Consider the following 27,320-nt stretch of genomic DNA (forward strand, 5'->3'; position numbering starts at 1 on the left):
TCCCAACCCGTGTCCCTTGCATTAGCAGGCAGATTCTTAACCACTGCACTACCAGGGAAGTCCCAGAGTCACTTACTTTTTAAATTACTAGTTTAGATTTTCTTTTTTCTTGAATTAGTCTTGATAATATCTATTTTTCAAGAAAATGGGCATTTAAGTTTTCAAAATCATTAGCATAAAGCTGTTCATGCTATTCCTATGATCTTTTTATCCCAAAATTGCCTACCTTTTTTGTTCCTAGCATTATTTGTGCCTCTTCTTTTTTACTCTTGAGCAGTCTTCTAAAAGCTTATTAATAGAAAAAAATCATTTATTAATTTTTATCATCTACTGCTTTTGCTGAGCATCTCTATTTTATTTTGTTTTTTTTTTCTATTTCTGCTCTTCACTATTTTCTTCTTTCTTTGGATTCCCTCTGTTCTTTTTGCAACTTCTTCAGTAATACTTAACATATTATGAGCATTTCCTGCTGTTTCATAAATGCATTTAAGACCATAAATTCCCCTCTAAGTTTTGCTTTACTTCAATTTCACAAGTCCTGATACTTCCACTGTGATTTTCTCTAATCCACGGATTAGTTTGTTTTTAGTCTCTAAACATACAAAATTTCTAAAGATTATCTTTTTATTGTGCTACATGACATAGCTTCTTTGGAATTATGGAGACTTACTTTGTTACCTAGTTGCAATCAATATTTATAAATGTATCATATAAACTTACTCTTCGTTATGGGCAAAATTTAGTAAATCCATTATATCAAGCTTGTTAACTATGTTGTATAAAAAGGGATTCAACCCTACCCATTTGGAACCCAGAATGTGGCTGGTTAATAACCAAGTAAAGGTTTTGATTCCTGAAAGCTTAATGGAAGAACTGTTTAGCTCTTTCCATCAGAACACCCACTATGGGAGGGACGCCACCCTATAATGGATACAAGATTTTATTCAAGGACCTATTATGTCCAGGACTGTTCAAAGGGTTATACAGAAGTACTTGACTTGTGTTAAAAATAACACCAGAAATAGGCCTCCTCCCCCTCATATGGAATTCAGGAGGTGGGGGGTGGTGAGGGGGGAAGCCCAGGGAAAGACTGGCAGGTAGATTTCATGGTTATGCCCAAGACTAAAGGAAACTTTCATTATCTAATGGTAATGGTAGACACTTTTACAGGCCGAGTGAAAGCACTCCTGTGTCAGACAGAAAGGGCTTCTGAGGGAATGAAGTCCTTACTTAAAGAAATAATTCCCAGGTTTGGACTCTCCAGCTCAATTCAGAGTGACAACAGATGAGCTTTTGTTGACAGTAGTACACAAGGGGTTTCAGAGCAACCTGGAATAAAATGGAATTTACATGCATCCTGGAGATCCCAGTCAACTGGGAAAATGGAGAAGAGGAATTATACTTTGAAAGGACTGTAGACAAAATCTGTCAAAAAACTGATTTAACATGGGACAAAATATTGTCACTTGCACTGTTTAGAATCAGGGTGGCCCCTAGAAGCAGACTCCAATTGAGTCCTTATGAGATACTGTACAAGAGACCATTCCTCTATTCTGAGTTGCTAGGCAGACAAATTTCTGATCAGAAGTAAAAGAATTAGATACTATGAGGTATGTACAAACACTGGAATTAGTTTTGAATGCTATTCATAGATTTGCCAATAACAGGATGAAGTACCCTACAGATTTCCCCCATCATCAGATAAAACCTGGGGAACAGGGAGCTTTGAAAAACCTGGAAAGAAGTACTCCCAGAAAACCAACCACAATCCCAGTGGGTGGGGCCTTATCAGGCTTTGCTAGTAACTAACTCTTCTGTCAAACTTGAAGATGTTAAGCTTTGGATACACTCCCAAGTGAAGGGGCGATCCCTCTTGCCCATCACCACAATAAAGGAGAAAACTGCTGCTGAAAGCCATTAACAGATCTTGAAGTCCTCTTTAGAAGAAACAGTAAGAAGCAAAGGGGATGGCTCCTTACATTAAGGTAAGGACTGTAATTTTTCTATTGCTGGAGGAAAGTCATATTATCTGTGTACCAAAACCCTGCCTTTGTTTGATCCTGGAGGCTAGTTCCGACTCCTTCTCAAGATAAAGTTACTTTACTCCTTCAGTATAATTACACTACTCTGGAACTGAAGTACCCACTTCTCTCACACTCGCATTTAGACCTAGAAAATAATGGCGAAAAGGCCAAGTACCTCCTCTGGGAACAGGCCTATGTAAACCCCCAGCAAAGCTTGTTGAGCATGCTGATCCAACTGGAAGCCAAAGTGGCACGTAAGCAATGGTCCACTATACTGGGGTGCAGAAAGCCAGAAAGCCAAGCTTTGGAAAACCTACGGCCCCACCCTGGGCGATGGGATCTTTTGAGCAGTAACTGTAAGTTACACCACTGCGCCTTGACGGCCTCAGCTCCCCGGATTAATAAAAAGGGGCTATATCAGGTAGTACAACTGGTAGGCAAAGGGGACAGGAACATTTTCCAGAGACAGCACATACTGCCTATGGGAAGCCACTGGGCCCTGGTGAATAATGAAGCTGTGCCCCACGTTTGGACGCAAGTCTCCATGTTGAGCTGCACTTTGAAAAGCAACATTTGGTTCTGCCCTCAAACCCAGTGGGACTCAGAGACCACTCTGACTTGGCCTACAAGAAAGACCCCCATACAAGATAACATATGGTGGGCTTCCCTGGTGGCGCAGTGGTTGAGAGTCTGTCTGCCAATGCAGGGGACACGGGTTCGTGCCGCGGTCCGGGAGGATCCCACATGCCGCAGAGCGGCTGGGCCCGTGAGCCATGGCCGCTGAGCCTGCGCCTCCGGAGCCTGTGCTCCGCAACGGGAGAGGCCACAACAGTGAGAGGCCCGCGTACCGCAAAAAAAAAAAAAGTTAACATATGGTATATGGGAAAAGGAACGTTCCGCTGAGAAAGAGTCAGTAATGAGACAGGCGTTCTATCTGATGGGTGTTGTAACAATAACACCTTTAGTATGAATGACACAGGAATTTGGTGCAATTATGGTACAGTCAGGAAACTGTAATGTAAAAAAATAAATGTATGGTAACACTGATGTAGGTGACTATATGTACAGGAACTGGAACTAACTCCCCCACCCCCCACTCTACTGTGTAAGTTGAGGACAGCTGGATTGGAGGAAATATCTGAACTAGTCCAGCAGGTCTTGCAAGAGAGTGCTAAAGAATTCCACTGAGTACAGATAATGGTAGACAAGGGAGAAAAGAGAATAGTGCAACGAACAAGAGACCATGCAAACACTGTTCAGGAATCATCGGTTGGTTTTCTTCTTTTCCAGTCCGTGGGAAATTTTTATTACATTAAAGAGAAGGCTGTTCTCTTTCTGACAGTCATTCTCTCATTTTTCTTACAGAAATGTTATTGTAAGAGAAGGATATGGCAAGCTAAGAAAAAGAAATTTTAATGTTAAGCCCTGGGGCATCACCTGGTCACCTCACCACCTACCAAACAGATAATTGTGCACAAGCTGATCACATTTCCCAGGGCCACCTCCCTCACCTTGCCTTTAAAACCCCTTCCCTGGACTTCCCTCGTGGCACAGTGGTTAGGAATCTGCCTACCAATGCAGGGGACACGGGTTCAAGCCCTGGTGCAGGAAGATCTCACATGCCATGGAGCAACTAAGCCTGTGCACCACAACCACTCAGCCCACATGCCACAACTACTGAAGCCCACATGTCTAGAGCCTGTGCTCCACAATAAGAGAAGCCACTGCAATGAGAAGCCCACGCATTACACTGAAGAGTAGCCCCTGCTCGCCGCAACTAGAGAAAGCCCATGCACAACAAAGACCCAACACAGCCAGAAATTAATTAATTAATCAGTTAATTAATTAAAAATAACTTTTTTTTTAATGGCTTCCCTGAAAGCCATCACGGAGTTAGGGTCTTCTGACCATTAGAGGCGCCTGTACTACTTTCTTGGTATCTCACAATAAATGCTGTACTTTCTGTCACCACAACCTGGGCCAGCAGACTAGGTTCGCTGTATGTGTGGTGAGTGGACCCAAGTTTGGTTCAGTAACACACACTTAAACAGCACATACAAAATCTCATGCCCTCTGGGACCCAGGGCAGAAGCAGTAATTTGAAGGGAGCCTGGGTCAGACCTACTTGCTGATCTTGGAGAATCTCCCACAGAGGCAGGAGAAATATAATATAATATAATAACCAGAAAATATAAACCAGCTTTACAAAAAATGTTAAAGTGGCTTCTCTAAGCAAAAAAGAAAACTCCACAACTAGAAACATTAAAATTACGAAAGGAAAAAGCTCATTGGTATAGACAAATATACAGTAAAGGCAGCAGATCATCCACACACAAAAAGCTATAGAAAGGTTAAAAGACAAAAGTAGTAAAATCATCTGTATCCACAATAAGCAGCTAAGGGATACACAAAACAATTGGATGTAAAATATGATGTCAAAAACAGTAATCATAGGCACAGGGGCCTATGATTAAGCCCTGGGGTGTCACCTGGTCACCTCACCTCCTACCAAACAGAAAATTGTGCACAAGCTAATCACATTCCCCAGGGCCCCCTCCCTCACCTTGCCTTTAAAACCCCTTCCCTGGACTTCCCTGGTGGCGCAGTGGTTAAGAATCTGCCTGCCAATGCAGGGGACACGGGTTCGAGCCCTGTGCTTAATCATAGGCACATCTCTTGAAATGAAGAGATCAGCAACTTGAAACAATCACACATTATATATAGATTGTTATACATAAACCACATGATAACAACAAACCAAAAATCTATGATACACACACACAAAAAGAGAAAGGAATCCAAGCAAAACACTAAAGACAGTCATCAAATAACAAGAAGAGAATAAGAAAGGAACAAAAAACAACTACAAAAAAAAAGCTAAAAACAATTACCAAAACGGCAATAAAGACATACATATCAATAATTACTTAAAATGTAAGTGAACTAAGTGGTCCCATCAAAAGACACAGAGTGGATGAGTGGATTCAAAAACAAGACCTGTATATATGTTGCCTACAAGAGACTCATGGCAGATCTAAAGACATGCAAAGACTGAAAGTGAGGGGATAGAAAAAGGTATTCCATGCAAATGGAAAGAAAAGAAAGCCAGGGTAATGATATTTAAATGAGACAAAATAGACTTTAAAACAAAGACTGTTACAGGAGACAAAGAAGGACATTACATAATGAATAAGGGAATCAATCCAAGAACATTTAACAATTATAAATATATATGCACCCAACATAGGAGCATTTACATACATAAAGCAAATATTAACAGACGTAAAGGGAGAAATCAACAGTAATAATAGTAGGGGACTTCAACACCCCACTTCCATCAATAGAGAGATCATCCAGACAGAAAATCAATAAGGAAATACTGGCCTGAAATGACACATTACACCAGATGGACTATATATACATATATAAAACATACCATCCAAAAGCAGAAGAATGCACATTCTTTCCAAGTATACATGGAACATTCACAAGGATAGATCACAGGCCAGGCCAGAAAACAAGCTTCAGTGAATTTTTAAAAAGATCAAGCACCTTTTCTGACCACAACTCTATGAGACTAGAAATCAACTACAAGGGACTTCCCTGGTGGTGCAGTGGTTAAGAATACGCCTGCCAACGCAGGGAACACAGGTTCAAGCCCTGGTCCGGGAAGATCCCACATGCCACAGAGCAACTAAGCCCGTGTGCCACAACTACTGAGCCTGCGCTCTAGAGCCCACACAAGCTACAACTACTGAAGCCCGCACGCCTAGAGCCCATGCTCCACAACAAGAAAAGCCACTGGAATCAGACACCCGTGCACCTCAATGAAGAGCAGCCCCTGCTCGCCACAATTAGAAAAAGCCCACGCACCTCAATGAAAGTAGCCCCCGCTCTCCACAACTAGAAAAATCCTGCATGCAGCAACAAAGACCCAACACAGCCAAAAATAAATAACTAAATAAATTTATTAAAAGAAAAAAAATCAACTACAAGAAAAAAACTGCATAAAACCTCCACAAATGTGTGGAGGTTAAACAATACGCTACTAAACAACCAATGGATCGCTGAAGGAATCAAAGAGGAAATCAGAAAAATACCTGGAGGCTAATGAAAACAAAAACACAATGATCCAAAATCCATGAGACGCAGCAAAAGCAATTCTAAGAGGGAAGTTTATAGCAATACAAGATTACCACAGGAAACAAGAAAGAAAACAAATAAACAACCTAACCTTACACCTAAAGGAACTAGAATAAGAAGAACAAACAAAACCCAAAATTAGTAGAAGGAAAGAAATCATAAAGATCAGAGCATATTTAAATGAAATACAGACTAAGAAAACAATAGAAAAGATCAATGAAATGAAGAGCTGGTTCTTAGAAAAGCTAAACAAAATCAATAAACCTTTAGCTAGACTCGTCAAGAAAAAAAGAGGGTCCAAATCAATAAAATTAGAAATCAGACGCTACAACTGACACCGCAGAAATACAAAGGATCATAAGAGGCTACTATGCACAACTATATGTCAATAAAATGGACAACCTAGAAGAAAGAGACAAATTCCTAGTAATGTACAATCTCCCAAGATTGAACCGGGAAGAAATAGAAAATATGGACAGACCAATTACCAGTAATGAAACTGAATCAGTAATTTTAAAAAAAACCTCTCAATGAACAAAAGTCCACAACCAGATAGCTTCACAGGTGAATTCTACCAAACATTTAGAGAAGAGTTAACACCTACCCTTTCAAACTATTGCAAAAAACTGCAGAGGAAGGAATGTTTCCCAACTCATGCTACAAGGCCAGCATCACCCTGATACCAAAACCAAACAAAGATATCACAAAATAATGTTACAGACCAATATCACCGATGAACACAGATGCAAAAATTCTCAACAAAATATTAGGAAACCGAATCCAACAGTACATTGAAAAGATCATATACCATGATCAAGTGGCATTTATCCCAGGGAGGCAAGGATTTTTCAATACCCACAAATCAATCAATGTGATACATCACATTAACAAACTGAAGAATAAAAACGATATGATCACCTCAATAGATGCAGAAAAAGCTTCTGACAAAATGCAACATCTATTTATGATTAAAAAAAAAAACTCTCCAGAAAGTGGGTATAGAGGGAACATATCTCAACATTTCCTCTAAGATCAGGAACAAGACAAGGATGCCTGCTCTCTCCACTTTTATTCAACATAGTTTTGGAAGTCCTAGCCACAAAAAAGAGATAAGAAAAAGAAATAAAGGGAATCGAAATTAAAAGGGAAGAAGTAAAACTGTCACTGTTTACAGATAACATGACGCTTCAGACATAGAAATTACTAAGATGCCTACTAGAGCTCATTAATGAATTCAATAAAGCTACAGGATACAAAATTAATATACACAAATCTGTTGCATTTCTATCCACTAACAATGAACTGTCAGAAAGAGATATTAAGGAGACAATCCCATTTACAATAGCATCAAAAAGAATTTAAAACCTAGGAATAAACCTGAGGGAAAAGACCTGTACTCAGAAAACTATAAGACACTAATGAAAGAAACATAAGATGACATAAACAGATGGAAAGATATACCATATTCATGGATTGGAATAATTAATATTGTTAAAATGACCATACTACCCAAGGCAATCTACAAATTCAATCAAATCCCTATCAAAATACAAATGGCATTTTTCACAGAACTAGATCAAATAATTTAAAAATTGTATAGAAACAAAAAAGACCCCAAATAGCCAAAACAATCTTGAGAAAGAAAAACAGAGCTGGAGGAATCATATCCCTGACTTCAGACTATACTACAAAGCTACAGTAATCAAAGCAGTATGGTACTGGCACAAAAGAGACATAGATCAACTGAACAGAATACAGAGCCCAGAAATAAACCCACATACTTACGGTCAAATAATCTATGGCCAAAGAGGCAAGAATATACAATGGGGAAAAGACAGTCTCTTCAATAATTGGCACTGAGAAAACTGGACAACTACATGTAAATGAATGAAATTAGAACATTTTCTAACATCATATACAAAAATAAACCCCAAATGGATTAAAGACCTAAATGTAAGACTTGAAACCATAAAACCCGTAGAAGAAAACACTGATGGAATACTCTTTGACATAAATTGTAGCAATATTTTTTTTTAATCTGTCCCCTAAGGCAAAGGAAACAAAAGCAAAAACAAACAACCGGGACCTGATTAAACATAAAAGCTTTTGCACAGCAAAGGAAAACATCAACAAAATGAAAAGACAACCTACCAAATGGAAGAAAATATTTGCAAATAATATGACCTATAAGCGGTTAATATCCAAAAAATACAGACAGCTCATACAGCTCAACATTTTAAAACACCCAAATAAAGAATGCAGAAGACATGAATAGACATTTCTTCCATAGGAGATACACAGATGGCCAACAGGCACATAAAAAAATTCTCAACATCACTAATTATGAGAGAAATGTAAATAAAAACCACAATGAGATATCACCTCACATCTGTCAGAATAAGAACACAAATAATAAATGCTGGCAAGGAAGTGGAGAAAAGGGAACCCTCATACACTGTTGGTGAGAATGTAGATTGGTGCACCTACTGTCGAAACAGTTGGGAGGTTGCTCAAAAACTAAAACAGGGGCTTCCCTGGTGGTGCAGTGGTTAAGACTCCATGCTCCCAATACAGGGGGATCGGTTTCGATCCCTGGTCAGGGAACTAGATCCCACATGCATGCCACAACTAAGAAGCCCATCTGCCGCAACTAAGGAGCACACGGGCCGCACCTAAGGAGCTGGTGAGCAGCAACTAAGGAGACTGCCTGCTGCAACTAAGACCTGGTGCAATCAAATGAATAAATAAATAAATAAATAATTTTTTGTAAAAACCTAAGAACAGAACTATCATATGATCCATCAATTACACTCCTGGGTATATATCCAAATAAAACTAAAATGCTAATTCAAAAAGATACATGCACCCCAATGTTCATAGCAGCATTGTTTACAATAGCCAAGATATAGAAGCAACCTAAGTGTCCATCAACAGATGAATGGATAAAGAAGATGTGGTATATATACAATGGAATAATATTCAGCCTTAAAAAAGGATGAAATTTTGGACTTCCCTGGTGGCCCAGTGGTTGGGAGTCCGCCTGCTGATGCAGGGGACGCGGGTTCATGCCCCGGTCTGGGAGGGTCCCACATGCCGTGGAGCGGCTGGGCCCGTGGGCCATGGTCGCTGAGACTGCGTGTCTGGGGCCTGTGCTCCGCAACGGGAGAGGCCGCAACAGTGAGAGGCCCACGTACCGCAAAAAAAAAAAAAAAAAAAAAAGGATGAAATTTTGCCATTTGCAACAACATGGATGGACCTGGAGGGTATTATGCTTAGTGAAATAAATCAGACACAGAAAGACAAATACTGCATGTTATCACTTATATGTAGAATCTAAAAAACAAAACAAACTAGTGAATATAATAAAAAAGAGACTTACAGATATAGAAAATAAACTAGTGGTTACCAGTGGGGAGAGGGAATATGGAGAGGCAATATAGGGGTAGGGGATTAAGAGGTACAAGCTACCACATATAAAATAAATAAGCTACAAGTATATACAGTGCAGCACAGGGATTATAGCCAATATTTTATAACTATAAGTGCAGTATCCTCTAAAAAATTTTGAATCATTGAGACTGGTTCAAGTTGGTGCAGTAGAAGGACGTGTGCTCACTCCCTCTTATGAGAGAACCGATCACAACCAACTGCTGAATAATCATCGACAGGAAGACACTGGAACGCACCAAAAAAGATACCCCACATCCACAGACAAAGGAGAAGCCACAATGAGACGGTAGGAAGGGCACAACCACAATAAAATCAAATCCCAAAACTGCTGTGTGGGTGACTCACAAACTGGAAAACACATATACCACAGAAGTCCACCCACTGAAGTGAAGGTTCTGAGCCCCACGTCAGGCTTCCCAACCTGGGGTCGGGCAACAGGAGGAGGAATTCCTAGAGAATCAGGCTTTGAAGGCTAGCGGGATTTGATTGCAGGACTTTGGCAGGACTGGGGGAAACAGACTCCACTCTTGGAGGGCACACACAAAGTAGTACGTGCATCGGGACCCGGGGGAAGGAGCAGTGACCCCATAGGAGACTGAACGAGACTTACCTGCTAGTGCTGGAGGGTCTCCTGCAGAGGCAGGGAGTAGCTGTGGCTCACTGTGGGGACAAGGAAACTGGCAGCAGAAGTTCTGGGAAGTACTCCTTGGCGTGAGCCCTCCCAAAGTCTGCCATTAGCCGCATCAAGGAACCCGTAGGCTCCAGTACTGGGTCGCCTCAGGCCAAACAACCAACAGGGAGGGAACCCAGGCCGACCCATCAGCAGACAAGCAGATTAAAGTTTTACTGAGCTCTGCCCACCAGCAACAGTCAGCTCTACCCACCACCAGTCCCTCCCATCAGGAAACTTGCATAAGCCTGTTAGATAGCCTCATCCAACAGCCGGCAAACAGCAGAAGCAAGAAGAACAACAAATCTGCAGCCTCTGGAAGGAAAACCACATTGACAGAAAGATAGACAAAATGAAAAGGCAAAGGACTTTGTACCAAATGAAGGAACAAGATAAAACCCCAGAAAACCAACTAAATGAAGTGGAGATAGGCAACCTTCCAGAAAAAGAATTCAGAATAATGATAGTGAAGATGATCCAGGACCTCGGATAAAGAATGGAGGCAAAGATCGAGAAGATGCAAGAAATGTTTAACAAAGACCTAGAAGAATTAAAGAACAAACACCTAGAAGAATTAAAGAACAAACAGAGATGAACAATACAATAATTAAAATGAAAAATACACTAGAAGGAATCAATAGCAGAATAACTAAGACAGAAGAACGGATAAGCGACTGGGAAGACAGAAGGGTGGAATTCACTGACACGGAACAGAATAAAGAAAAATGAATGAAATGAAGACAACCTAAGAGACCTCTGGGACAACATTAAATGCAACAACATTCGCATTACAGGGGTCCCAGAAGGAGAAGAGAAAGAGAAAGGACCCAAGAAAATATCTGAAGAGATTATAGTTGAAAACTTCCCTAACATGGGAAAGGAAATAGCCACCCAAGTCCAGGAAGCGCAGAGAGTCCCAGGCAGGATAAACCCAAGGAGAAACACGCCGAGACACACAGTAATCAAATTGACAAAAATTAAAGACAAAGCAAAATTATTGAAAGCAACAAGCAAAAAACGACAAATAACATACAAAGGAACACCCATAAGGTTAACAGCTGATTTCTCAGCAGAAACTCTATAAGCCAGAAGGGAGTGGCATGATATATTTAAAGTGATGAAAGGGAAGAACCTACAACCAAGATTACGCTACCCAGCAAGGATATCATTCAGATTCGATGGAGAAAAAAAAAGCTTTACAGACAAGCAAAAGCTAAGAGAATTTAGCACCACCAAACGAGCTCTACAACAAATGCTAAAGGAACTTCTCTAAGTGGGAAACACAAGAGAAGAAAACAACCTACAAAAACAAATCCATAACAATTAAGAAAATGGTAATAGGAACAAACATATCGATAACTACCTTAAACATGAATGGATTAAATGCTCCAACCAAAAGACACAGGCTCAATGAATGGATACAAAAACAAGACCAATATATACGCAGTCTACAAGAGACCCACTTCAGACCCAGGGACACATACAGACTAAAAGTGAGGGGATGGAAAAAGATACTCCATGCAAATGGAAATCAAAAGAAAGCTGGAGTAGCAATACTCACATCAGATAAAATAGACCTTAAAATAAAGAATGTTACAAGAGACAAGAAAGGACACTACAAAATGATCAAGGGATCAATCCAAGAAAAAGGTATAACAATTATAAATATATATGCACCCAACACAGGAGCACCTAAATACATAGGGCGGGCTTCCCTGGTGGTGCAGTGGTTGAGGGTCCGCTTGCCGATGCAGGGGACATGGGTTCGTGCCCCGGTCCGGGAAGATCCCACATGCTGCGGAGCGGCTGGGTCCATGAGTCATGGCCACTGAGCCTGCGCTCTGCAACGGGAGAGGCCACAACAGTGAGAGGCCCGCGTACAGCAAAAAATAAATTAATTAAAAATAAATAAATAAATACATAGGGCAACTGCTAACAGCTATGAAAGAGGAAACTGACAGTAACCCAATAACAGTGGGGGACTTTAACACCTCACTTACACCAATGGATAGATCATCCAAACACAAGCTTTAAATGACACAATAGACCAGATAGATTTAATTGATATTTATAGGACATTTCATCCAAAAACAGCAGATTACACTTTCTTCTCAAATGCACATGGAACATTCTCCAGGATAAATCACATCGTGGGTCACAAATCAAGCCTCAGTAAATTTAAGAAAACTGAAATCATATCAAGCATTTTTTCTGACCACAACGTTATGAGATTAGAAATCAACTGCAGGGAAAAAAACACAAACACATGGAGGCTAAACAATACGTTACTAAATAACCAAGAGATCACTGGAGAAATCAAAGAGGAAATCAAAAGATACCTAGAGACAAATTACAACGAAAACATGACAATCCAAAACCTATGGGATGCAGCAAAAGCAGTTCTAAGAGGGAAGTTTATAGCTATACAAGCCTACCTCAAGAAAAAAGAAAAATCTCAAATAAACAACCTAACCTTACACCTAAAGGAACTAGAAAAAGAAGAACAAACAAAACCCAAAGTTAGTAGAAGGACAGAAATCATAAAGATCAGAGCAGAAATAAATGAAATAGAAACAAAGAAAACAATTGCAAAGATCAATAAAACTAAAAGCTGGTTCTTTGAGGAGATAAACAAAATTGACAAACCATTACCCAGACTCACCAAGAAAAAGAGGGAGAGGACTCAAATCAATAAAGTTAGAAATGAAAAAGGAGAAGTTACAACAGACACTGCAGAAATACAAAGCATCCTAAGAGACGATGACAAGCAACTCTATTCCAATAAAATGGACAAAGTGGAAGAAATGGCCAAATTCTGAGAAAGGTATAACCTTCCAAGACTGAAGCAGGAAGAAATAAAATATGAACAGAACAATCACAAGTAATGAAATTGAAACTGTGATTAAAAATCTTCCAACAAACAAAAGTCCAGGACCAGATGGCTTCAGAGGTGAATTCTGTCAAACATTTAGAGAAGAGCTAACACCCATCGTTCTCAAACTCTTCCCAAAAATTGCAGAGGAAGGAATACTCCCAAACTCATTCTATGAGGCCACCATCACCCTGATACCAAAACCAGACAAAGATACTACAAAAAAAGAAAATTACAGACCAATATCACTGATGAATATGGATGCAAAACTCCTCAACAAAATATTAGCAAACAGAATCCAACAGCATATTAAAAGGATCACACACCATGATCAAGTGGGATTTATCCCAGGGATGCAAGGATTCTTCAATATATGCAAATCAATCAATGTGATACACCACACTAACAAATTGAGGAATAAAAACCATATGATCATCTCAACAGATGCAGAAAAAGCTTTTGACAAAATTCAACACCCATTAATGATAAAAACTCTCCAGAAAGTGGGCATAGAGGGAACCTACCTCAACATAATAAAGGCCATATACAACAAACCCACAGCAAACATCATTCTCAATGGTAAAAAACAAACCATTTCCTCTAAGATCAGGAATGAGACAAGGACGTCCACTCTCACCACTATTATTCAACAGTTTTGGAAGCCCTAGCCACGGCAACCAGAGAAGGAAAAGAAATAAAAGGAATACAAATTGGAAAAGAAGAAGTAAAACTCACTTTGTAGATGACATGATACTATACATAGAGAATCCTAAAGATGCCACCAGAAAACTACTAGAGCTAATCAATGAATCTGGTAAAGTTGCATGATACAAAATTAATGCCCAGAAATCTCTTGCATTCTTATACACTAATGATGAAACATCTGAACGAGAAATTAAGCAAACACTCCCATTTACCATTGCAACAAAAAGAGTAAAATACCTAGGAATAAACCTGCCTAGGGAGAAAGAAGACCTGTATGCAGAGAACTATAAGACACTGATGAAAGAAATTAAAGAGGATACAAACAGATGGAGAAATATTCCATGTTCTTGGATTGGAAGAATCAATACTGTGAAAATGAATATACTACCCAAAGCAATCTACAGATTCAATGCAATCCCTATCAAATTACCAATGGCATTTTTTACAGAACTAGAACAAAAAATCTTAAAATTTGTATGGAGACACAAAAGACCCTGAATAGCCAAAGCAGTCTTGAGGAGCTGGAGGAATCAGACTCCTTGACTTCTGACTATACTACAAAGCTACAGCAATCAAGACAACATGGTACTGGCCCAAAAACAGAAATATAGATCAATGGAACAGGATAGAAAGCCCAGAGATAAACCCACACACCTATGGTTAAGTAACCTATGACAAAGTAGGCAAGGATATACAATGGAGAAAAGACACTCTCTTCAGTAAGTGGTGCTGGGAAAATTGGACAGCTACATGTAAAAGAATGAAATTAGAACACTCCCTAACACCATACACAAAAATACACTCAAAATGTATTAGAGACCTAAATGTAACACTTCTCCAAAGAAGACATACAGATGGCCAAGAAGCACATGAAAAGCTGCTCAACATCACTAATTATCAGAGAAATGCAAATCAAAACTACAATGAGGTATCACCTCACACCAGTTAGAATGGGCATCATCAGAAAATCTACACACAATAAATGCTGGAGAGGGTGTGGAGAAAAGGGAACCCTCTTGCACTGTTGGTGGGAATGTAAATTGATACAGCCACTATGGAGAACAGTATGGAGGTTCCTTAAAAAACTAAAAATAGAATTACCATGTGACCCAGCAATCCCACTACTGGGCATGTACCCAGAGAAAACCATAGTTCAAAATGACACATGCACCCCAATATTCACTGCAGCACTATTTACAATAGCCAGGAAATGGAAGCAACCTAAATGCCCATCGACAGACGAATGGGTAAAGAAGATGTGGTACATATATACAATGGAATAGTACTCAGCCATAAAAAGGAACGAAATTGGGTCATTTGTAAAGACGTGGATGAATCTAGAGACTGTCATACAGAGTGAAGTAAGTCAGAAAGAGAAAGACAAATATCGTATATTAATGCATATATGTGGAACCTGGAAAAATGGTACAGATGAACCAGTTTGCAGGGCAGAAATAAGAGACACAGATGTAGAGAACAAACATATGGACACCAAGGGGGGAAAGTGGTGGGGTCATGGTGGTGGTGTGATGAATTGGGAGATTGGGATGGACACATATAAACTAATATGTATAAAATGGATAACTAATAATGACCTGCTGTGTAAAAAAATAAAATAAAATTCAAAAAAATTTTTGAATCATTATGTTGTACACCTGAAACAAATATAATATTGTAAATCAACTGTACCTCAATAAAAATAAATAAATTAAATGTTTTATATTTCACTCTGTCCTAAAATATAGTTAGCTGGGTTTAGAATTCTAAATTAATAGTAGGTTTCCTTAAGCATGTTCATGCTACTTCTAGTGACATTTCATCTGATATTTATTGATGCTCATAAGAAATCTGTTGTAAGTCTACTTTTTGTTTCTTTGCAGGCAAAATATAAAGAGGTTTATAACATTCTCTGTAGAACCACACTGCCTAGTTTCAAATCCAGTTCCGCCAACAACCTATATTAGTTGTGTCTTTTATGATGCTCTGACATCTTGGGGCCTTGAGGACTCAGGAGGTGACTTCCCCTTCCAGGGTTACCTAATTCTTAGAAACTGTGAAGAATTTTGCTTCTAAGCACACCTTTCACATGCAAACCAACCAATCCTTAGTCTCTACTCTGCAATGCCTCCTTTATTTATCATACACCATGCCAATATTCCCCTTACCCTGAATCAACCCAGGGCCAGGTATCAGACAACTAGGGACCTCCCGTACAGCCCACAGGCTGCCAAAATTATTCAATCTATCCAACCCTAAATTTGTTCAGCTTGCCTGTCCTGTCTTATCCATTCCTTCCCATGAAAATCACAACAAAGGCTCTGGCCCATGGTTTCCCTCTAACTCCTTCTACACCGGGGAACCCTAATGTTTCCCCAGGTGGCTGTGCATGGCATGGCACATCCCTCCTCTTGGAAACAACACTAAACTCTTCTTTCAAGGCAGCTGTCTTTGTGTCACCTTACCATCCATGATTAAAAAGAAATCCTGAGTACATTTTAAAACACAACTAGACATATGATTATGGACTAACTAACCTCTCTGTGCCTCACTTTCCTCATCTACAAAATGGCAGTAGCAATAGGACTACTTTAAAGGGTCATTATAAATATTATATGAGTTGATACATGTAAAACACACAGAATAGTGCCTATTCCAAGTTAAGTGCTCAATAAATTTTATCATTATCATGATTATTTTATTTCATCCACCAGTTTTAAGATCTTTTATTTCTGATGTTCTTAAATGTCCCTATTTTATGGGTGTTTTACATATACTGCTCAGGATTTGGTGTGCTCCATTCTATTATTTCCTTCTGGTACTCCCATTAGATGTATGTTAGACTTTCTTACTCTATACTCCAAATATCAGTTTCTTCCATATTTTCTACCTTTTTCTGTCCCTGACATGCATTATGGATTGTTTCCTCAAATGTATCTTCCAATTCATCCTTTATTTAGCTGTATTTAGCTTGCCATTCAATCTATCTACTGATTATTTCAGTTACTTTCTTTTATTTCTAAAACTTCTATTTGGTTTACTTTCACACTTGTCTGCTCTTTTTACACACTATTCTGTTTCTGTCTTAAATTATGACAAATTGTAAAAATGGCCACAAGTTATTCCTTTTCCTGTGTGAATGTTCCTTGCTAGTGCCTTCCCATACTGACTAGGGACTGGCCTTACAACTGACTTTGGCCATAAGACAACAGAAACATGATGCAGGCAGAGACTTGAGAAGCACTTGCACACTGAGGCTTCTGTCTTTGCTGCTCTTGGGAACTGTGTGACCTCCACCATGAAAAGATGCCCAGCTTACTCTGCTGAATGAAAAGAGAAATGCTGCCGAATATCCCCATTTGCTCAAACACCAGTACAAACTGACAGCCAGCACCAACTGACAGGCATATGAGGTAATCTCTAGCTAACTAGCCCCTAGCTGACCCTACAAAACCCATATTCAACCCTTAGACTTAGAAGCAATAATAAAATGGTTGTTTTAGTAACTGAGCTTTGGAATAGTTTACAGTGCAGCAAAAAGCTAACTGGTACATGTGGTTTCTAAATCTTCCTTTACACTTGAAACATACTTATTTTAAAGTTTCTCTGTTGGACCACTATTTCTAATAATTAGGGCCGGCTATCTTTCACAGTGGTTTGTCTACATGCTTTGTAATCTTTGATTGAGAGCTCATCTTCAGTGGGAATATTTTCTGTGGGAGTCCTATGTGCTCTGGGTCAACTGTGCACACAGCACAGTTTTAAACTTTCTTGGTCAAAGTATGACAGGTATTACAAATTTCTGGATATCTCAACCTGGGTTCCCAGCACTATGAGGACAGTGTGAATTCAAACCCCACAACCATAAGTGGTTTTAATCAGAGTTCCAATTTCCACTCTTTAATGCTCTTAGGTAAAAGAAAGTTTTCATGCTGTTTCTATAGTCTAATGGAAAAAATCTGCTAGTCCCTATTTCCTTGAATGTGTACACCTTCAAGACAATCACCTTTAAGCTAGGCTGACTTTAACTCTGTTGCACATAAGGTCCAAGTAATTAAGGTCTCTTATCAGTTTCTGATAATCCAATAACTTGCTTCAAGCTTTCCCTCAGTGCTACAACTTTTCCTGAGTTTCCTCTTCTCTTCCTTCTCACAATTCCAAGTTCTTTCACTGCATCCTAACTAAAAAGTTTCATGTGTATGGAAGGAGCAGAGGATGCTGCCTGGAAGTAAAAGTAACTTCTTAAATCTGAGCACATTATTCCCCTGCTTCAAATCTTTCAATAATTCCCCATTGCCCACATCAGTGTTTCTTAATATCTAGAAAATTAGTGGTCCTAAGTTGTCTATCAAGAGTGCTACAGGTTTGCCTCTCAGTTTCAGAGGAAAAAGTGATAATTTTTTTTTTTTTTTTGGCTGCATTGGGTCTTCGCTGCTGTGCATGTGCTTTCTCTGGTTGCAGCAAGCGGGGGTTACTCTTTGTTGCGGTGTGCAGGTTTCTCATTGTGGTGGCTTCTCTTGTTGCACAGCAAGAGCTCTAGGCATGCAGGCTCAGCAGTTGCGGCACACAGGCCCTAGAGCACGCGGGCTTTAGTAGTTGTGGCATGTGGGCTCAGTAGTTGTGGCACACGGGCTTTAGTAGTTGTGGCACACAGGCTCAGTAGTTGTGGCTTGCAGGCTCTAGAGCGCAGGCTCAGTAGTTATGGCACCTGGACCTAGTTGCTCCGTGGCGTGTGGGATCTTGCCAGACCAGGGATTGAACCCATGTCCCCTGCACTGGCAGGCAGATTCTCAACCACTGTGCCACCAGGGAAGTCCCTGATAAAAAAATTTTGTTCATACACTTTTTTTTCCATTTTTAAGGTGTTTTAGACATAATAATATTAACCCTTTAAACCTACAGCTCTAAGGTTTTGATAAATGCCATCAAATCAAAATTTAAAAGTCTTATCAACCCAAACAATTCTTTCCCCTTTTGGAGTCAAATCTCTTCCACACCTAGCTCTTGAAACCGCTGATCTGTTTTCTGTCACTATAGTTTTGCCTTTGCAAAGATGCCATGTAAACGAAATCATACAGTATGTAGCCTATGAGTCTGGTTTCCTTCACTTAGCAAAAGGCAACTGAGAATCATCCGTGTTGTTGTATTAGTAATTTATTTTTTTTATTGCTTAGTACCATTCCATTGTATGGATATACTAGTTTATTTATACATTCCCCAGCTGAAGGATATTTGGCTTGTTTTCAGTTTCTGGTGATTATGAACAAAGTAGCTATAAACACTTGCATACAGATTTTTTTGTGTTAATGTAAGTTTTCACTTCACTTGGGTAAAAACCTAGATGTGAGTCATAAGGTAAATGTATTTTAACTTTATAAGAAACTGCCAAACTTTTCCAAAATGGATGTACCATTTTGTATTACCACCAGTAAATTATTAGAGATCCGGTTGTACTGCATCTTCATTCACACTTGACAGGGTCAGTCACTTTAATTTTATGCATTCTAATAGGTGTATAGTAATATCTCATTATGGTTTTAACTTGCATTTCTGTAAGATATATTTTTTTATGTGGACCATTTTTAAAGTCTTTACTGAATTTGTTACAATACTGCTATTTTATGTTTTTGGCTTTTTGGCCACAAGGCATGTGGGATCTTAGCTCCCCAACCAGGGACTGAACTTGTACCTCCTGCATCAGAAGGCAAAGTCCTAACCACTGGACCACCAGGGAAGTCCCACTTTCATTTTTTTTAATGACCAGTGATGTTGAGCATCTTTTCATGGGTTTATCTGCCTTCTCTATTTATTCTTTGGTGAAGAGTCTGTAAAAAAATGTTTGCCCTTTTTTTTTTGGCTGCACCATGTGGAATGCGGGATCTTAGTTCCCCGACCATGGATCGAACCCTTGCCCTCTGCAGTGCAAGTGCAGAGTCTTAACCACTGGACCACCAGGGAAGTCCCTGACCATTTTTAATAAGGTTGTTTGTTTCCTATTTATTGAGTTTTGGGAGTATTTTATATATACTCTGGATAAAAGGCCTTTGTTAGACATGTGATTTGTAAATATGTTCTTCCAGCCTACAGCTTGTCTTTTCATTCTCTTAAATGTGTTTTCAAAGAGCAAAAGTTCTCAATTTTGATGAAGTCAAATTAATCAACTTTTAACTTTGTGGATCATGATTTTGGTGTGTCATAAAAGAAATCCTTCCTTCATCCAAGGTCACCAAGTTATTCTCCTATACTTTTCTCTAGGAGATTAACAGTTTTAGGTTTTACATTTAGGTTTATGATCCATTCTGAGTGGATTTTTGTATAGAGTGAAAGTTATAGATTAGGGTTCTTTTTTTTGCATATGCATATGCAATTGTTCTAGAATCATTTGTTGAAAGGACTGTTTCCTCATTTAATTGCCTTTGCATCTTTGCCAAAAATCAGTTGACTGACCATGTGTATACATGTCTACTACTGTTTCATTGATCTATACGTTGACTCAACCTTTGGTCCAATGCCACATTCATCCTGATTACTGTATATTTACAGTAGACTTGAAATCAGGTAATGTGTATCTTTGAACTTTGTTGTTTTTTTGTTTTGTATTGTTTTTAATTAATTTATTAATTTACTTATTTTTGGTTGTGTTGGGTCCTCATTTCTGTGAGAGGGCTTTCTCTAGTTGCAGCAAGCGAGGGCCACTCTTCATCGCGGTGTGCAGGCCTCTCACTACTGTGGCCTCCCTTGTTGTGGAGCTCAGGCTCCAGACACGCAGGCTCAGTAGTTGTGGCTCATGGGCCTAGTTGCTCCGCGGCATGTGAGATCTTCCCAGACCAGGGCTCGAACCCGTGTCCCCGGCTTTGGCAGGCAGATTCTCAACCAATGCACCACCAGGGAAGCCCTGTTGTTTTTTTTTCAAAATTGTTTTTGCTACTCCAGTTTGCCCTTCCATATAAATTTTAGAATCAGCTTGTCTATTTCTACAAAAAAATTCTTCTGAAATTTTGATTGAGTCTTCCAATCCATTAATATGGATTATCTATTTGTTCAATCACCTATCATGTTTTTCACATATGTTTGGTAATTTCCAGCATACAAATATTGTATATACTTTTAAAGAGTTATACCAAAGTATTTTATGATTTTTAGTACAATTATAAATAATTATTTGGGTTTTTTTAATTTCAATTTCCAGTTGTTCACTACTAGTATATAAAAACGATTGAGTTTTGTGTATTTCCTTGTATCCTGTGACCTTGCTAAGCTCACTTATTAATTTTGGGACCTTTATTTGTAGATTGTTTTGGATTTTTCTACATAGACAGTTATGTTGCCTGTGAATAGAGACAGTTCAATTTCTTCCTTTCCAACCGATATGCCTTCTATTTCTTTACCTGGCTTTACTTCACAGGCTAGGACCTACAATACAATGCTGAATAAAAATAGTGAGAGCAAATATCCTTGTATTGTTCCTGACCTTAGGAGAAAAGTATTCAGTCTTTCGCCATTAAGGATGATGTTAGCTGTAGACTCTTTGTAGCTGTCCTTTTTCTCTTTGAGGACATTCCCTTCTATTCCCAAATTGCTGAATTTTGTCAGAAGCATTTTGTGCGTTAATTAAGGTGAACATATGATGTTTCTGTACTCTGTTAATATAATACATTTCCCCAATTAATATTCCCAGAATAAACCTAAGTCACGATACAATATCCTTTTTAAATATTGTTTTGGATTTGCTAATTTTTTTTTTTTTTAATTTTTGGCTACATTGGGTCTTTGTTGCTGTGCGCGGACTTCCTCTAGTTGCGGTGAGCAGGGGCTACTCTTCATGTGGTACGCAGTCTTCTCATTGCGGTGGCTTCTCTTGTTGCGGAGCATGGGCTCTAGGCATGCAGGCTTCAGTAGTTGTGGCTCGCAGGCTCCAGAGCACAGGCTCAGTAGTTGGGGCACACAGGCTTAGTTGCTCCACAGCATGTGGAATCTTCCCGGACCAGGGCTCAAACCCATGTCACCTGCATTGGCAGGCGGATTCTTAACCACTGTGCCACTACAGAAGCCCCTGCTAGTATTTTGTTAATATTTTTTGTGTCTATGTTCACAAGAGATACTAATATCTAGTTTTCTTGTGATGTCTTTGGTTTTCACATCAAGGTATTGCTGGTCTCATAAAATAAGTAGGCAAGTGTTCCATCTTCTTTTATGTTCTGGAAGAGTTTATGTAGAACTGTATTCTTTCTTCCTTAAAAAGTTTTAAGTAGGATTCCCACATTATCTTTTTAAGGTCTTAGGGTCTAAAGTGACATGTTCTCTTTCATTCCTGAGTTTCGACAATTTGTGTCTTTTTTTTTCTCACCATTTTCTTTTTTTTTTTTTAATTGGGGTATAGTTGTTTTACAATGTTGTGTTAGTTTCTACTGTACAGCGAAGTAGAGTTCCCTGTGCTATACAGCAGGTTCTTACTAGTCATCTATTTTATATATATTAGTGTATATATATATCAATCCCAATATCTTCCAATTCATCCCACCACCTCCCCAACCCCTCTGCTTTCACCCCCTTGGTATCCATTCATTTGTTCTCTACATCCGTGTCTCTTCTCTTTTTTTTCAGCCAGTCTAGCTAGAGATTTCTCAATTTCATTGATATTTTCAAAGACGCAGGTTTTAGTTTCATTGAATTACTCTCCTGTTTTTCCATTATCAATTTCATTACTTTGTGCTCTTAATAGTCTCTGCCTTGTGCTTATTTTGATTTCAAATAGCTCTTTTTTCTCAAGCTTCTTAAAATTGAAGCTTAGATCACTAATCTAAAATTTCCTTTTTCCTAATGTAAATATTTAATGCTAAAAATTTCCCTCTAAGTATTGATTTGACTGCATCCTTCACATTTTGATATGCTGTTTTTTTTCTTTCATTCAATTAAAAATATTTTCTAATTGCACTGTGTCTTCCTCTTTGACCCATGGGATATCTAGAAGTATCTTAATGTCCAAATATTTGGGAATTTCCAGGTATCTTTGTTATTGATTTTTAGTTTAATTCCATTGTGGTTGGAGAACAGGCTTTGTATACTTTCAATTCTTTTAAATCTTGGCTTGCTTTATGATACAGAATATGGTCTCTCTTGATGAATATTCCATACTCACTTGAAAAGAATGTATATTCTGTTGTTGCTGGGTAGAGGGACCTACAAATGACTATTAGTTGATGGTGCTTTTCAGGTGTTTTCTTCCTTACTGATTTTATGTCAAGTCATTTTGTTGATTACTAACAGAGGAGTGTTGAAGGCAGGGGCCAGTCAATCATGAAAGTCCTTTTTAGCTAAATTAAGGAGTATGAAGCTTACCCTGAGTTATGGAAGCTGACAGGAGATTAACTTTAAGAAAGAGAATAATAAGATTAAAAAAATTTTTTTAGAAAACTTGACAAGATTGAAAATAGGTTGGAGGAGAGCTAAAGTAGAGACGGGGAGAACCAATAGGGAGGCTTTTAACAATAATCGAGGAGAAACATGTACTTGAATTAAGGCAGTGGCTCTGAGAATAATCAAGAAAAAACAAACTTAAGGAGATAATAAGAGAAAAGAATCTGATAAACAACTGGGTGAGAGACGGAGAGGAATGGGTAAAAGGGAAGAGGCAATTATGATTCTCAGTTTCTGGTTTGGATTAGTGAGTATATAAGGGATAACATTTACCAAAATAGAAAAATACAAGAAGAGAAATGGATTTGAGGGAAAGGATAAATTCCCAATTTCAACATGCTGAGATGAAGGTTCTTGTAAAATATTCATGAAAGATGTCCATTAAGCTATGTGGGCTCGGCAGAGAGGTCTACACTATAGATATAGATTTATGTCATCGGCACATATTATTAATTGAAACCATAGTTTTGGATGAAGTTATTGAAGATCAGCATATAAACCAGTGTTTCTCTAAATGTCACCCTAAAATTATCTGCAGATTATTAAAACGCAGATTCCTAGACACCAGTTTAGATTAAATTTATCTAAGACTCATAGGCTGAAACCAAGGTGTTAGCTGGGCTGTATCACTTATTGAAAGCTCTGAGGGAGACTGCACTTCCAGGCTCATTCAGGCTGTTGGCAGAATTCAGTTCTATGCAGCTGCAGGACTGAGGTCCTTGTTTGCTTGCTAGTTGTTGTCTGAGTGCCACCCTTCACTCTCAGAGCCTTCCCTCTAGTCTTTGCAGGTAGCCCCTTACATCTGAGAACCAGCAACAGCTTATCCTTCTCACATTGCCACATCTCTGACTCCTCTGCTTTCCTCTTCCACTTTAAAGGGTCTGTGTGATTACATTAGTCTCTCCTAGAACATCTAAAATAATCTCCCTACCCTAAAATCTGTAACCTTAATTCCATCTGCAAAGTTCCCTTTTCCTTCTAATGTAACATATTCACAGGTTCAGGGATTTGGGAATGGACATCTTTGGGGTGCCAGTATTCTGCCTACCACAAGCGGTCTGATACAAGTCATTTTGTAGACATATATTTTCATTTCTCTTGGGTAAATATCTAGGAGTGGAATTGCTGGTTCATAGCACAGATACATGTGTAACTCTATAAAACACTGGGCACACAGCTGAATAAAGACTACATCACCTATCTTTCCTTCTTGTTAGTGTGTCACTAAGAACTGGTTAATGGGTTGTAAGTGGATGTGTCATATGCAACACCTGAGAAGTGTCCTTAAAGAGAAAAGTATGCGCCTTTCCATCAAGCTTCCCTCTTGCTATGAGCAGGTGGCATTTGGAATTAAAGCAGTCATCTCAATCATGAGGTAGCATGCTAAGGATGGCAGAACAGCAAGACAGAGGAATCTGAATCCCTGATGATCACAGAGCTGCTGCCATACCATCCGTGGCCTGCCTACCTATAGAATCATATGCATATTTAAGCCATTATTATATTTTCTATGTAATGAAACCAAATCCAATTCTAACACATCACAGTTTTAAATATCTATATGCTAGTGATCCCAAAGTGGTACCTTCAGCCACAATCTTTCCAGACTCATGTATCCAACAGCTACTGGAACATTTCCACTTGGATGTAAAACAGGCCTGTCAAACTTAACTGTCCAAAACAGAATTCTTTATTTTTTCTCCCTGAACTCTTCCTCCTCTCATTCTCCTCATCAGCACCAAACAAATAGTAAATGGTTTTTTATGATAAATGGTGAAAGATCTACCTCAGAGCTTAAGCAAAAAACACATGTTGGCCTTGATTCCTTGTTTTCCCCTCACCTCGTATCCAAACCATGCACAATTCTTGTTCTCTGCCATCAAAATATAACCCAAATCCTGCCATTTTTTTCCATCCTCACTGTTACTACTCTAGTGCAAGTCACCATCATCTCTCATTTGCAATGGCATCCTCAACGGTGCTTTTGTAGCTTAAAAAATCCTTCCCAGAGAGATGAAAAAGTTCTGGAGATAAGTAGTAGTAATGGTTGCATGATAACATGAATATCACTGAACTGTACACCTAGAAGTGGCTAAAATGGTAAATTTTATGTTACATGTATTTAACCCAAATAAAACAAAAAATTAATCTTTCCTAGAGACAACATAGCCTCCTATATTTCCTATTTTTTTCTAAATATTTTTCATGTGTGTCTTTCACACTTAGGTCTTCAATCCATTTGGAAATTACTATTGTGAACAGTGTGAAGCAGGAATCTAATTTTGTCTTCAATCTATGTGGATATCACATATCTCAGCATCATTTATTGAATACTCTGTGCTTTTGTAATACCAAAGCTTACCAAAGCTAACCTTATACTTAGCTTCCATATGTATGCGGACGTGTTTCTAAGCTCTCTATTCTGTTCCATGAGTCTACTTTCCTGTCCCTAAACCAATACCAGTAATTAAGACAGTAGTCTCAATTATCATGGCTTTATATTGTTTTGATATCTGGGAGGAAGAGACTTTATTTTTCTTCAAAATTGAGTTAGCAATTCTGGGTGCTTTGCCTTTTCATATACATGTTAGGTTCAGCATGTCAAGTTCCATGAAAAACTATACAGCAATTTTAATTAGAATTGCAGTGAAGCTGTAGAATTGGAGAAAACTGACATCTTTATGATACTGAGTCTTCCTATCCCTGAATATGGTATATCTCTCCATTTACCTGGGTCTTCTTTTATGTGTTTCAGTAGAGCATTATAATTTTCTCCTTAAAGGACTATGCAGCTTTAGTCTGATTTATTTCCAGATACCTTCTGTTTTTAATACAGTTATGAATAGTATCTTTTTTATTATTAAAATTCCTAGTTAGTTATTGCTGGTGTGTAGAAGTTACTGTTTTACTCAGAAATCTGCTTGAACTGAAGGCCATTTCTGATGACCTCCTAACCAAAGAAGCCCTCCCAGCCATTCTTTATAACTTCACATCAGTTACCCCTTCTTGTTAACTGATTTTTAGTGTCCCTCTCCCCCACTATAATTAGTTGCTTGTTCACCATTGTATAGAATAGGGTCTGTGCAATACATAATTGTGCAAAATGTCTGCTGAATAAATAAATGAGGTCTTAAATCTGGATGATTTGGAAAAATACAGGAAGAAAAGCAGATTTTGAAGTGAGGGTGGAGTGAGAACTAGTTCAGTTTGAGAGGCGGTGTTTAGAGTTCTCACAGGTCATTAATGTGCAGGCATCAGGCCAGCACATGGAGCACAAGAATGGAGGTTTGATGTGATGGAAGTGATGAGGCTGTCAAGGAGGAGAATGCATTCAAGAAGGAAAAAAAGAAAATATACTTGGGAAGAACTATACCTGGGTCAGATTAAAGAGAGAGGGAGCGAGCATGCACAACAACATGGAAACCAACCGGACGGGAAAGATTTGAAGCACAGGAAGAGGGAAATAAATGGAAGAGCTAGGTTCGTAAATCACATGAACACACAATTAGAGAAGTACAATTTCATCTAAGGAACAGAAAGCAAGAACCTCATTTCTCCATTGGTAAAGCCAATTGGAGAAAGAGACAGCTCTATTAGACCACAGATCCGAATTTGGGGAAGAGAGTAATTTTACTTTACTCTGGGTCTTTCACTTTAATATGACAATTACCGGGCTTGGAGGACCTATCAGCATTCAATCTATTCAACCTCTCGGGTCACAGCTAGACGCTGCCTTCTGAAAGGTTCGGATTTAAACGAGGAGACTGTTTCCCCCTCATTTTCATCGTCTTGCCGTGACCACCGCGCCTGGGCTAATGGTACCGGCAGGTGCTCTTTAGGCCTTGGATTGTAACTAGAGAAGAGTGGCAACTGGGAAAGAAGAGTAGGGCTACCGAGGCTGCGAGAGAGGCCCTCACCTCACGCTCAGCGGCAGGTCAGCGGGTCAGTCAGGGGCCGCGCCCCGTCACCGCCCTCCCCACTCCCCGCCGTGCCGGGCTTCGCCAGGGCCCCAGCCCGCCCCCACGAGCCCAGCCTTCCCTTC

General features: G+C 39.1%; 1 protein-coding gene across 4 annotated transcripts in view; it reads right to left on the reverse strand.

The window, feature by feature from the left end:
• The window catches only part of SERAC1 (serine active site containing 1), an 84,628-nt gene that overhangs the window by 57,164 nt on the left and 144 nt on the right, over positions 1-27,320 (reverse strand). Inside the window, exon 2 of one of the 4 annotated variants that reach the window (XM_022560297.2) lies at positions 10,228-10,277. The exons of 2 other annotated variants lie outside the window; for them this stretch is intronic. The gene's annotated coding sequence lies outside the window, so the exon portion shown is untranslated. Of the gene's footprint in view, positions 1-10,227; positions 27,293-27,320 lie in introns of those variants that run through there. One more of the 4 variants, XM_089922196.1, reaches the window with a different exon arrangement.

The sequence above is a fragment of the Delphinapterus leucas genome, chromosome 12, assembly GCF_059928025.1.
Source record: "Delphinapterus leucas isolate spDelLeu-1000000601 "Yukka" chromosome 12, BTC_Dleu_Yukka2, whole genome shotgun sequence".
Lineage (NCBI taxonomy): Eukaryota > Metazoa > Chordata > Mammalia > Artiodactyla > Monodontidae > Delphinapterus > Delphinapterus leucas.